We start from the raw sequence: 13,810 nt of genomic DNA, 5'->3' as shown, positions 1-13,810 counted from the left end.
TGTGTTGGAGCAGAAGAAGCATATATAGGAGTGGAATGTGTTGGAGCAGAAGAAGCATATATAGGAGTGGAATGTGTTGGAGCAGAAGAAGCATATATAGGAGTGGAATGTGTTGGAGCAGAAGAAGCATATATAGGAGTGGAATGTGTTGGAGCAGAAGAAGCATATATAGGAGTGGAATGTGTTGGAGCAGAAGAAGGATATATAGGAGTGGAATGTGTTGGAGCAGAAGAAGCAGATATAGGAGTGGAATGTGTTGGAGCAGAAGAAGCATATATAGGAGTGGAATGTGTTGGAGCAGAAGAAGCATTTATAGGAGTGGAATGTGTTGGAGCAGAAGAAGCATATATAGGAGTGGAATGTGTTGGAGCAAAAGAAGCAGATATAGGAGTGGAATGTGTTGGAGCAGAAGAAGCAGATATAGGAGTGGAATGTGTTGGAGCAGAAGAAGCATATATAGGAGTGGAATGTGTTGGAGCAGAAGAAGCATATATAGGAGTGGAATGTGTTGGAGCAGAAGAAGCATATATAGGAGTGGAATGTGTTGGAGCAGAAGAAGCATGGGAGTGGAATGTGTTGGAGCAGAAGAAGTAGGAGTGGAATGTGTTGGAGCAGAAGAAGCATATATAGGAGTGGAATGTGTTGGAGCAGAAGAAGCATATATAGGAGTGGAATGTGTTGAAGAAGCATATATAGGAGTGGAATGTGTTGGAGCAGAAGAAGCAGATATAGGAGTGGAATGTGTTGGAGCAGAAGAAGCAGATATAGGAGTGGAATGTGTTGGAGCAGAAGAAGCATACATAGGAGTGGAATGTGTTGGAGCAGAAGAAGCATATATAGGAGTGGAATGTGTTGGAGCAGAAGAAGCAGATATAGGAGTGGAATGTGTTGGAGCAGAAGAAGCATATATAGGAGTGGAATGTGTTGGAGCAGAAGAAGCATATATAGGAGTAGAATGTGTTGGAGAGAAGAAGCATATATAGGAGTGGAATGTGTTGGAGCAGAAGAAGCATATATAGGAGTGGAATGTGTTGGAGCAGAAGAAGCATATATAGGAGTGGAATGTGTTGGAGCAGAAGAAGCAGATATAGGAGTGGAATGTGTTGGAGCAGAAGAAGCAGATATAGGAGTGGAATGTGTTGGAGCAGAATAAGAGTGGAATGTGTTGGAGGAGTGGAATGTGTTGGAGCAGAAGAAGCAGATATAGGAGTGGAATGTGTTGGAGCAGAAGAAGCATATATAGGAGTGGAATGTGTTAGGAAGCATATAGGAGTGGAATGTGTTGGAGCAGAAGAAGAATAGGAGTGAATGTGTTGGAGCAGAAGAAGCATTTATAGGAGTGGAATGTGTTGGAGCAGAAGAAGCAGATATAGGAGTGGAATGAGCAGAAGAAGCATATATAGGAGTGGAATGTGTTGGAGCAGAAGAAGCATATATAGGAGTGGAATGTGTTGGAGCAGAAGAAGGACATATAGGAGTGGAATGTGTTGGAGCAGAAGAAGCATATATAGGAGTGGAATGTGTTGGAGCAGAAGAAGCATATATAGGAGTGGAATGTGTTGGAGCAGAAGAAGCATATATAGGAGTGGAATGTGTTGGAGCAGAAGAAGCATATATAGGAGTGGAATGTGTTGGAGCAGAAGAAGGACATATAGGAGTGGAATGTGTTGGAGCAGAAGAAGGACATATAGGAGTGGAATGTGTTGGAGCAGAAGAAGCATATATAGGAGTGGAATGTGTTGGAGCAGAAGAAGCATTTATAGGAGTGGAATGTTTCCTCTACGGATTGTCGTAGTCGGCTGGTTATTTCTGGGGTGGCACAAGAAATAAAGGCAGAGGATTTAACTGAAGATATATCGATGGAGTGGTTGGTGTACGTCGATTGACCTGTATGGTGGATGGGGAAAAGAAATGAACTTCATCCATGCTACTGTTCTTTGATGAGTCTCTCCCTTCTCATTTAAAGTTAGGAGTCGTGAGATAACCTGTTGGAGCTTTTGTTCACCAACCCCTTCAGTGTCATAAATGGAACCCCCATCGGAGAATGAAGAAGTGGTTCACTGCACTCAGGATAAATGTCCCACTTGATTTCACTGCACATCTAATAAAGTCCCAACATCATTTGTACATGTGATAAGTTTCCTTGATAAGTCGCACTGCAAAAGGGGAAACTATCGGCCTAACCCACTAAATGACAAGCTAATGTCTCATAGGCAGTTGTTTGTCTACAGTTTTAAATGACAATTTTACGTTTCTACATTTCCACAACCTAACCTTCCTATTGGCCTTTACAAACCACAACCCCAACTCCAACTCCTAAACCTTAATCAAACCCTCATGTGCTCTGTGTTCCTGTTCCGCTGTGTAATAAATACAGAACCTGGATTCTTAATCTCAATCTCCTCATTGCATTCTGACCAATGAAAACATCTTAATACAATCAATCTGTCACGTCTTGACCTTAGCTGCTTTTTATACCTCTGTTTTAGTTTGGTCAGGGCGTGAGTTGGGGTGGGCATTCTATGTTGTGTATTCTAGGTTTTGTATTTCTGTGTTTGGCCTGGTATGGTTCCCAATCAGAGGCAGCTGTCGATCGTTGTCTCTGATTGAGAACCATACTTAGGCAGCCTGTTTTCCCACTATGGTTTGTGGGTAGTTGTTTTCTGTCTCTGTCTCTGTACCAGACAGGGCTGTTTCGTTTGTTCTGTTGTGTTATTTTTGTTCACGTGTTCAGTGTAATTAAAAGATCATGAACACGTACCACGCTGCACCTTGGTTCTCTCCTTCTTCTCCCAACAACAATCGTTACAGAACTACCCACCACAAAAGGACCAAGTAGTAGCGTGGTAAGAAGGAGAAATGGACATGGGAGGAGATTCTGGACGGGAAGGAATCCTACACATGGGAGGGATCGCCTCCCATGGGAACAGGTGGTGGCAGCCAGGAGAGCGGAGGCAGCAGGAGAGGTGAACCAGCGGTATGAGGTAAAACAGCGCAACAGGCACAAGAGGCCTGAGCCAACTCCCCGTGCTTACCGAAAGAAGCGCAGTATTGGTCAGGCACCGTGTTATGCGGTCAAGCGCACGGTGTTGCCAGTACGAGCTCATAGTCCGGTGCGCTATAGGCCAGCCCCCCGCAAGTGCCATGCGAGAGTGGGCATCCAGCCAGGGCGATTTGTGCCGGTCCAGCGTGTTTGGTCTCCGGTACGCCGTTTTGGCCCAGCATATCCTGAGCCGGCTCTGCATGCTGTGTCTCCGGGGCACTGGAAGGGTGCAGTGAGTCCTATGCCTGCGCTCCGCCCTTGCCGGGCAAATGTGGATATTGAGCCTAAGGGAGAGGGGCGAGTGATATGCACCACATCTCCAGTGCTCACTCACAGCCCGGTTCAACCTGTGCCAGCACTCTGGAGGGTCCGGGCTAAAGTGGTCATCCAGCCTGGAGGAGGGGTGCCAAGGCTACACACCAGAGCTCCAGTGCTCCCCCACAGCTCGGTCCATCTGGTGCTCTCCTCCACGCACCAGGCCTCCTGTAGGTCTCCCCAGTCTGGTGGGTCCTGTGGCAGCCCCACACACTAGGCTGTCTATCCGTCTCCTCCCTCCAGGTTCTCCCATCTGTCCGGAGCTGCCAGAGCCGCTCGTCTGTCCAGAGCTGCCAGAGCCGCCCGTCTGTCCGAAGCTGCCAGAGCCGCCCGTCTGTCCGGAGCTGCCAGAGCCGCTCGTCTGTCCAGAGCTGCCAGAGCCGCTCGTCTGTCCGGAGCTGCCAGAGCCGCTCGTCTGTCCTTGAGCTGCCAGAGCCGCCCATCTGTCCGGAGCTGCCAGAGCCGCTCGTCTGTCCGGAGCTGCCAGAGCCGCCCGTCTATCAGTAGCTGCCAGAGTCGCCCGTCTATCAGTAGCTGCCAGAGTCGCCCGTCTATCAGGAGCTGCCAGAGCCGCCAGTCAGTCAGGAGCTGCCAGAGCCGCCGGTCAGTCAGGAGCTGCCTGAGTCGCCCTTCACTGCGGCGCTGCCGGAGTCGCCCGTCTATTCGGGGCCCGCTGCAAGGGTCCCCAGTCCGAGGTCGGCAGCGAGGGTCGCCGCTCCAAAGGCGCCACTTAAGTGGGCCCAGACTATGGTGGAGTGGGCTCCACGTCCCGCGCCAGAACCGCCACCACGGACAGATGCCCACCCAGACCCTCCCCTATGGGTTTAGGTTTTGTGGCCGGAGCACCTTTGGGTTGGGGTACTGTCACATCCTGACCTTAGTTCCTTTTTATGTCTCTGTTTATTTTGGTCAGGGCATGAGTTGGGGTGGGCATTCTATGTTGTGTATTCTAGGTTTTATATTTCTGTGTTTGGCATGGCATGGTTCCCAATCAGAGGCAGCTGTCAATCGTTGACTCTGATTGAGAACCATACTTACGTAGTTGTTTTCTGTCTCTGCCTCTGTACCAGACAGGACTGTTTCGTTTGTTCCGTTTTGTTATTTTTGTTCTAGTGTTCAGTGTAATTAAAAGATCATGAACATGTACCTCGCTGCACCTTGGTCCTCTCCTTCTTCTCCCAATGACAATCGTTACACAATCCTTTGATCTATATTTAATTCCTTTATTTAGGGGAATTTGCCTCTATTGTATTGTTAGGTATTACTGCACTGATAGGAACATAAGTGTTTCACTGCACCTGTGATAACATATGTAAAATATGTGCTACGTGACCAATAACATTTGATTTACAACTAATCATGATCTCAATTTAGCCCTTAATTACTTGAAATCTGGTCCAGTATGTTAGTGCTGGAGTGGACGAAGTACAATTCAGTTCAATTAGGAAGTAAACCAATTTCAAAATGTCACAATGCTTTCAAATAGACATCATTTCAGTTCACTTCCTGAATTGACTTGAAATGACCCCTGATCTGCATTGTGAGAAGGCCCATGGTTGTGAAGTCAGATGAGGTCTTTGTAGCCAAATGCACAGTTGTCTTGTTGGATATGACAGCTGTACATATTCCTCTGACACTGATCTAAGGTCAGTTTTATCCGGGAGGGTAACTTCTGCCCAGAGCAAGTTTGGAACATGTCCCTCAAATACAAAAACGCAGGTCATAGATCATGCAAGATCTTTGCACATTAAAATCAATATCATAAATGTTTCGTCTGCATGGTGCTAATGTTCTCTCCACCCACAAACATAGCAAGTAAATATCTTGTCTAATAGCAGTGTCATCGGTGCCAGAATTAGGCTGCGTTGGCAGATATACCAAACAATAAACCCTGGCTGCAGTGAAGACGAGAGCACAGTCCAAGAAATGAAAAGGCCTTGATGGGATCCTTCCAGATGGTCACCCTGCTCAACTAGTGTATCCAGCAGATATGGGGCTTCTTGTACTGATGTGCTGTGTGGACACTGGGCATAAAGAATGAATTAATATTAATATATACCAGCAGATAAGGTAATCCAAGAAATAACAACAACACTAGAGAGGGAACAAATTAATGAAACGGATGGCGTTTAAACCCATTCTGACACAAAGAGAAGAGTCAGGTGTGAGAGAGAGACCTACACAATCTATACATACATGCACTTTGCTATATGTTCCCAGCCCATGTCCCCAGTTACTGCCAATATAGGAGCAAACTTGTGGACACCTAAAAAATAACGTCCTTCTCTGTTATGGACATGTTCATTTGATTACACCTTTTAGAACCCCACCTTCCTGCTGAATAGTTCAGAACAGGACACACACACGTCTGATACACCTTGGAATACGAGGCATAACCAATATCTTTCAGTGTTTTTGTTTTCCCTATGACTCCCCCAAGGGGTCTTGCTAATCACCCCAAACAACCCAAAAGTACCAGGAACAACCCAATTAGAAATAAAAAATAAAAAATACCTTACTTATATAAATATTCAGACCCTTTGCTGTGAGACTTGAAATTGAGCTCAGGTGCATCCTGTTTGCATTGATTATTCATTGGAGTCCACCTGTGGTCATTTCATTGGTTGAACATGATTTGGAAAGGCCTGTCTATATAAAGTCCCACAGTTGACAGTGCGTGTCAGAACAAAAATGAAGCCATAAGGTTGAAGGAATTGTCCATAGAGCTAGACAGGATCGTGTCGAAGCACAGATCTGGGGAAGGTTACCAAAAAATGTCTGCAGCATTGAAGGTCCCCAAGAACACAGTGGCCTCCATCATTCTGAAATGGAAGAAGTTTGGAACCAGCAAGACTCTTCCTAGAGCTGGGTGCCTGCCCAAACTGAGCAATCGGGGTAGAAGGGCATTTGTCAGGGAGTTGACCAAGAACCCGATGGTCACTCTGACAGAGCTCTAGAGTTCCTCTGTGGAGATGAGAGAACCTTCCAGAAGGACAACCATCTCTACAGCACTCCAATAATCAGGCATTTATGGTAGAGTGGCTAGATGGAAGCCCCTCCTCAGTAAAAGGCACATGACAGCCCGCTTGGAGTTTGCCAAAAGGCACCTAAAAACTCTCAGACCATGAGAAACAAGATTCTTTGGTCTGATGAAACCGAGGTTAAACTCTTTTGCCTGAATGCAAAGCATCACATCTGGAGGAAACCTGGCACCATCCCTACTGTGAAGCCTTATGTTAGGGACTGGGAGACCAGTCAGGATCAAGGCAAAGATGAACGAAGCAAAGTATATAGAGATCCTTGATGAAAACCTGCTCCAGAGCGCTCAGGACCTCAGACTGGGGTGAAGGTTCACCTTCCAACAGGACAACGACCCTAAGCACACATCCAAGACAACGCAGGAGTGGCTTCGGGACAAGTATCTGAATGTCCTTGAGTGGCCCAACCAGAGCCAGGACTTGAACCCGAATGAACATTCCTGGAGAGACATGAAAATAGCTGCGTAAAATGTTCCACGATGATAGTTCAGCAAAGCTAAAAGCACTCCTACCGAACTCTGTTCTTTTGTTGGGAACATTGAATAAAATGACTTCCTACCGAACTCTGTTCTTTTGTTGGGAACATTGTATAAAATGACTTCCTACCAAACTCTGTTCTTGTGTTGGGAACATTAAATAAAATGCTAGATATAAGAGGGCTCTGACATTGTTTATTTCAAGTTTAGTTTTTAAGTGAACATGTGGCTTTATAAAATTCTTCCTCAAAATTTGCCACATTTTCATTACTTGAGAACAAATTAGCAAACCCCTTCTTACCATTCATTAAGTACCTGTGTGTTATCAGAGTTCAACCCCCCCCCCCCCACTCTCTCTTCTCGGACTTCCAATGGAACTTTTTTGTCGTTGTTTTGTTGTTCCTAACTTATTCGGTTCCAGAACTGTAGAGTATTTCATATCTGTATCTACTCAAGGTGTAATAACTGCCCTCTCTGATATCTGTGTTAGGATAGGCAGCATTTTATAAAACACATACTTTCTAAGATGGCCTCTTGTTTTCGTGGATTGACACTGTGTATATATGGGCTCCTCACATCACAGACAGTCCCTTAACTTATCATATTTTCCCTTTTCATTTAAGTCATTTAGCAGATGCTCTTATCCAGAGGGATGTACAGTCGTGAGTGCAAACATTTTCATATTTGTTTGTACTGGTCCCTCTAGAGGAATTGAACCCACAGCCCTGGCATTGTGCATTGCAAGTGCCATGCTCTACCAACTGATCCACACTGGACCAAACTAGAACACCAAATGTTTCATACCACACGTGTAAAGTTTCGATGAGTTCTAACAGAGTTCTTGGTGCCGTTTCAGACCAGAGGAAATCGTTTGCCATGTTTATTTGCTTACATTTATCCCTTTGCAGGGGATGTGTATGTTGCCCTGAGTGATGCTCTGTGGTCTCTCAGAACATTCATGGCCAACAGAAAAGGTCATAAATAAAGGTCATCGTTGAAGCCAGCTCAGCTGCTAAGCAGTTCACTTCAGAGTGTAATAAACGTTTGAGGCAGTTATATCGCTGTCAGCAATATGAGTGGATAAGATTATTGAAATACTGGACTGGTGATATGTGTCATAAGAATCCTACTGGACCGTTTTAGCCAACTGAAATGTGAGACAAATAAAAGTGCCTCCAGAATCTTCAATAGGAACATGGGTCCTTCCACATGATGAGCCCCTTCTGGGTAGTGAAACTTGGAATGAAAACGTTTTATTTCACCTAATTTTAACATTCTGTCATAAAGAGAACATGTTCAACTTAATAAAACACGTTTTCCCATCTCAAGAGGTTAAACAAAAATAATACTATAGTAAGTGCCTCTTCTCGAGCCGCTCAGTTTTCCACCAGCTCACCTGCTTTTACACCAAGATTTGACTGTTAGATGTTCAATGTTGGCATTGAAAAAAAATCTTTCAAAAGGAGAAGGATTCATCATATTAAAACAAGAGTTCAGATCACGTTGACCTTAAAATGAGTCACTAATCACATTAAATAAATAATAATCTTCCAAAATGTATTTGTCAAAGCAACAAAACAACCAGCAATGATACAATGATTGGGGTTAAGGAGGTTAAATCCTTCCTAGAAGTCACAGAGGGTTCACACAGGGACATTCCTAAATGCATTTTACCACTTTAGCAAGTCTTCATTTATATTAGAAATCAGAGCATTTCATTTACTATAACAGGCTTTTATAAAGCAATATTGGTGTTCAATTTCTACTTAAAATGTCAAAGGGATGCTAAAGGGACTCATTTCGTGGAACAACGATCATACTGTTGATAAACTACATAACCAAAAGTATGTGGACACCTGCTCGTTGACCATCTCATTCCAAAATCATAGGTATTCATATGGAGTTGGTCCCCCCTTTGCTACTATAAAAGCTTCTACTCTTCTGGAAAGGCTTTCCACTAGATGTTGGAACATTACTGTGGAGACTTGCTTTCATTCAGCCACAAGAGCATTAGTGAGATTGGGCACTGATGTTGGGTGATTAGGCCTGGCTTGCAGTCGGTGTTCCAATTCATCACAAAGGTGTTAGATGGAGCTGAGGTCAGGGCTCTGTGCAGACCAGTCAAGTTCTTTCACACCGATCTCGACAAACCATTTCTGTATGGCCTCGCTTTGTGCACGGGGGCATTGTCATGCTGAAACAGGAAAGGGCCTTCCCCAAACTGTTGCTACAATGTTGAGAGCACAGAGACGCCTAGAATATCATTGTATGCTGTATCGCTAATATTTCTTTTCACTGGAACTTAGGGGCCTGAACCATGAAAAAGAGCCCCAGACCATTATACCTACTCCACCAAACTTTACAGTTGGCACTACACATTTGGACAGGTAGCTTTCCTCCAAACCCAGATTTGTCCGTCAGACTGTCAGATGGTTTTGCGTGATTCATCACTCCAGAGAACCTATTTCCACTGCTTCAGAGTCCAATGGCGGCGAGCTTTACACCAGTCCAGCTGGCGCTTGGCATTGGGCAGGGTGATCTTAGGCTCGTGTGCGGCTGCTTGGCCATGGAAACCCCTTTTCATGAAGCTTCCGACAAACAGTTATTGTGCTGACATTGCTTTCAAAGGCAGTTTAGAACTCGATAGTGAGTGTTGCAACCGAGGACAGACGATTTGTATGTGCATCAGCTCTCGACGGGTTCCATTCTGTGTGCTTTTGTGGCCTACCACTTCGCGGCTGAGCAGTTGTTGCTCCTAGACGTTTCCACTTCAAAACTACAGCACTTACCGTTGCTCGGGGCAGCTCTAGCAGGGCAGAAATTTGATGAACTGACTTGTTGGAAAGGTGGCATCCTATGACAGTGCCATGTTGAAAGTCACTGAGTTCTTCAGTATGGCCATTCTACTGTCAATGTTTGTCTATGGAGATTGCATGGCGGTGTGCTCGAATTTATACACCTGTCAGCATTGGGTGTGGCTGAAATATCAGAATCCTTTCATTTGAAGGGGTGTTCACATACTTGTTTATATATAGTTTACCTAAACATTATATTTAACAGTTTCATGAGCTGTAATTAAAAGCCTAAATGTTTCCATTCTAGCTTTTAAATCTTAATTTAATGTGGTTCCACAGGGGTGATAAATCAAATGAAGCAAAGCTCGAGGTAACGACCATCTACGTCACAAGCATGAGGTGAGGAGACAGTTCAGATGTGTTTACAAGCTAAACAATATAAATAACAGGTGAACATATATATAAAGTTGTTAATGAGGATTAATGCCACTAAAATGGAACTAAATAAAGTCAGATTAGATTTAATGAAAACTATTTCAGGGTATTGGGGCAACATGGATTCCACTACAGTATTTGAGGGTCAGTGGTAGTAACATTGGAATCAATTAGATTAATCAAACTTTCATATTGTCATAACTATTAGTAATGAATCTTATTTATGTTAATTCATTGAAATTCAATACGGAGACAAACATTAAAAACATGTCATTTAAGAGTCATGTCATGGGAGTGTGGTGCTCCTGGAAGTGGGAGGTGCTAGTGAGACACAGACACACAGAGGTCTCTCAGTCAATACATGTCCTTTCCCAGAGTGGTCCATAATTAACTTTTGCTTGGTTGGCACTTCCAACCAGATATAAGGAGGCTGAGGCCCCAGCATCCATGAGTCAGATACCTTCTTCCTCTGTGGTAAGACCTCTCCACCTCCTTAGATTTGTATATTTGTCTCATCTTTGCACTCAGCAACTGAGTCAGTAGCTAAATGCACTATTTGAATTGAGTTCTGTAAGATTTTACAATATTAAATCAAGTGGCATTAAAAATAATGTTGTTTTTATTATGCATTTTACATAAAATCTGTGACTTTCATTTACAGTCTAAAGTGGTGCTCCTGCACTTGAAAGGGTGTTCTAGAATGTAACTGGGTTTTATGGGAATTTATTTGAATTCCTGACAGAATGTCTGGATGTGTAGTAAATTAAAGTTACCAGTTGCACCTGTAGTTGAATTGGACATGTAATGATTGAGTTAAATGTTTTCTAGCCCTTTAGGGGTTCAATGATAAAGCTTTAGACTAGTGTGTTTTCACAACACTCTCATGTGTCACAGGGTCCTCCAAGAAGTACACATTCATCTGTAGGAGGGAAAAGAAGGTGAGACATGGTTTCAGTCTTCACATAGGAAGTGATGAGAATATTTGGTTAGAGATACCGCTCACCTAACTCTGTTGAATGAGGAGGAAGCACCACAGAGTCAATCATGTTTCTTGTTTCATCTCTTTCCTAGTTATCCGTCACCATGAGTACGGACGCTGAGATGCAAGCCTACGGCAAGGCTGCCATATACCTTCGTAAGTCTGAGAAGGAGAGGATGGAGGCACAAGCCGCACCCTTTGATTCAAAGAACGCCTGCTATGTGACAGACAAGGTGGAGCTGTACCTTAAGGGTCTGGTCACTGCCAGGGCCGACGGGAAGTGCACTGTAACAGTCACAAACCCTGACGGAAGTAAGGAGGTAAGTCTGATCTGAAAAGTATTCAAGTTCAAGTTTGTGCAATTACTCTAATTCTTGAAAAGTCAACTAAGTGCAAAAATAAACTTCCAATGTTTTTTGTAAGCAGATTATAAACTTCAAAGACATCAATTTTAATGCTGCTATTTAAAAATGATATGTAATTTCTCATGATGACTAGTCAAGAATCTCCAGTTATGTGTCAGTGGTTGATAACAAAGTAGTTGGATTAAATGTGGATATATATTTTTTAAATGATTAAACTTGTATTTAATGAGCAAAAAGAATTCAGTCATGTCATAAGTCGCTCTAGATAAGAGCGTCTGCCAAATGACTTAAATGTAAATGTAAATGTAATGTCCACTTTGATCTGTGTGTAATCTAGATTTCTGACTGTTTCAGGAAGGAAAAGAGTTCAAAGAGGCAGACATCTATGAGATGAACCCCCCTAAGTATGACAAGATTGAGGACATGGCCATGATGACCTACCTGAATGAAGCCTCTGTGTTGTATAACCTCAAAGAGCGTTATGCAGCATGGATGATCTACGTAAGAAACCTGCACATACAAACACACACATACATGAACATAATAAATATACACATACAGTACTACACATAATTAAATGGTAGAAATCAAAACATTTTCAATACAGTAAACCCACATCAGTTTACCAAGGTACACCCACATCCTCACATAAATCCAGGTAAATGTCAATCTGACTTTGTTAATCTCCTAAATTAATTATGCTTTCATCCAGACCTACTCTGGGCTCTTCTGTGCCACGGTGAACCCCTACAAGTGGCTCCCTGTGTACGATGAAGAGGTTGTCAACGCCTACAGAGGGAAGAAGAGAGTGGAGGCTCCACCCCATATCTTCTCCGTCTCTGACAACGCCTTTCAGTTCATGATGATTGGTACGAAATCTCATGGATGGATGGATGGATGGATCAATCAATCAATCACATTTATTTATAAAGCCCTTTTTACATAAGCAGATATCAGAAAGTGCTTGTACAGAAACCCAGCCTGAAACCCAAGACACCCTAAGAAAAGACCTAGAGAGGAACCATGCTCTGAGGGGTGGCCAGTCCTTTTCTGGCTGGAGATTATAGGAGTATATGGCCATTAAGGCCATACAAGATGTTCAAATGTTCGTAGATGACATGCAGGGTCAAATAATTATCACAGTGGCTGTAGAGTGTGCAATAGGTCAGCACCTCAGGAGTAAATGTCAGTTGGCTTTTCATAGCCGAGCATTCAGAGGTCGAGACAGCAGGTGCGGTAGAGAGAGATAGGGAGAGTCAAAATACAGCATGTAGCACGTCAGATGAACAGATCAGGGTTCCATAGCCGCAGGCAGAACAGTTGAAACTGGAGCAGCAGCACGACCAGGTGGACTGGGAACAGCAAGGAGTCATCAAGCCAGACAGTCCCGAGGCACGGTCCTAGGGCTCAGGTCTTCCTCAGAGAGAGAGAGAGAGAGAGAGAGAGAGAGAGAGAGAGAGAGAGAGAGAGAGAGAGAGAGAATGCTTAAGTTCTTACAGGAACCCAGCTAAGACAGGAGAATTTCACCGGACTTAAAGATCGAGACCGAGTCGTCGTCTCTCACATGGATAGACAATCCATAAAAAAAGTGTATATGGATCTCAAAGTCCATAAGTACTAATGGATGGATGGATGGACGGACGGATAGTTGGGTGTAAAATCAAATCAAATCCAATTCAAATATGCTTCAGAGTTTTCTCATCTAGGTTTGAACAATTTGCTGGAAAATGTTACAAAATTAAATTCATGCGCATGCAATAATGTACCCAAAATGTTGATTGAGTATGATAAGCAATGTGTTTTTTGGTTCCAGATAAGGAGAACCAGTCCGTCCTGATTACGTAAGTTGTTTACTAAATTGTCACTTGAGGAAGTATTTCTATTGTGGTGTCACTTGGTGTGATGAAATACATGACATTATGGATGGATTAGAGCATCAGGTTATGTGTAATAACGAGTTGATGAAAGGGAATATTTGTTAATGATTTACTTATGTTAGAAAACAGGTATTTTTCTACGCTATTTCTCAGTGAAAGACAATCTGACACTCAAACATGTAACTAAAACCCCTCTTTCTCTGTCATATAAACCAGTGGAGAATCCGGTGCAGGAAAGACTGTCAACACCAAGCGTGTCATCCAGTACTTTGCCACCATTGCAGTGTCTGGTGGCAAGAAGGAAGCAGACCCCAACAAAATGCAGGTAAGTTGTTCTTATGTTTGCCTTTTAATCACATTTCAGTTTGGTTTTCTGAACAAACTTTTTTTCCAGCTGTGAATCATGTTTCAAGAAATTTGTTCAAGTCATAGAGAAAAACAAACTTTACCACTTTACCAGTTTTTGAGCAACTTGTGTTTGTCTCAA

Source organism: Oncorhynchus masou, chromosome 5, assembly GCF_036934945.1.
Source record: "Oncorhynchus masou masou isolate Uvic2021 chromosome 5, UVic_Omas_1.1, whole genome shotgun sequence".
NCBI lineage: Eukaryota > Metazoa > Chordata > Actinopteri > Salmoniformes > Salmonidae > Oncorhynchus > Oncorhynchus masou.
The sequence above is the reverse complement of the archived record's forward strand: the minus strand, read 5'-3'. Positions refer to the sequence as shown.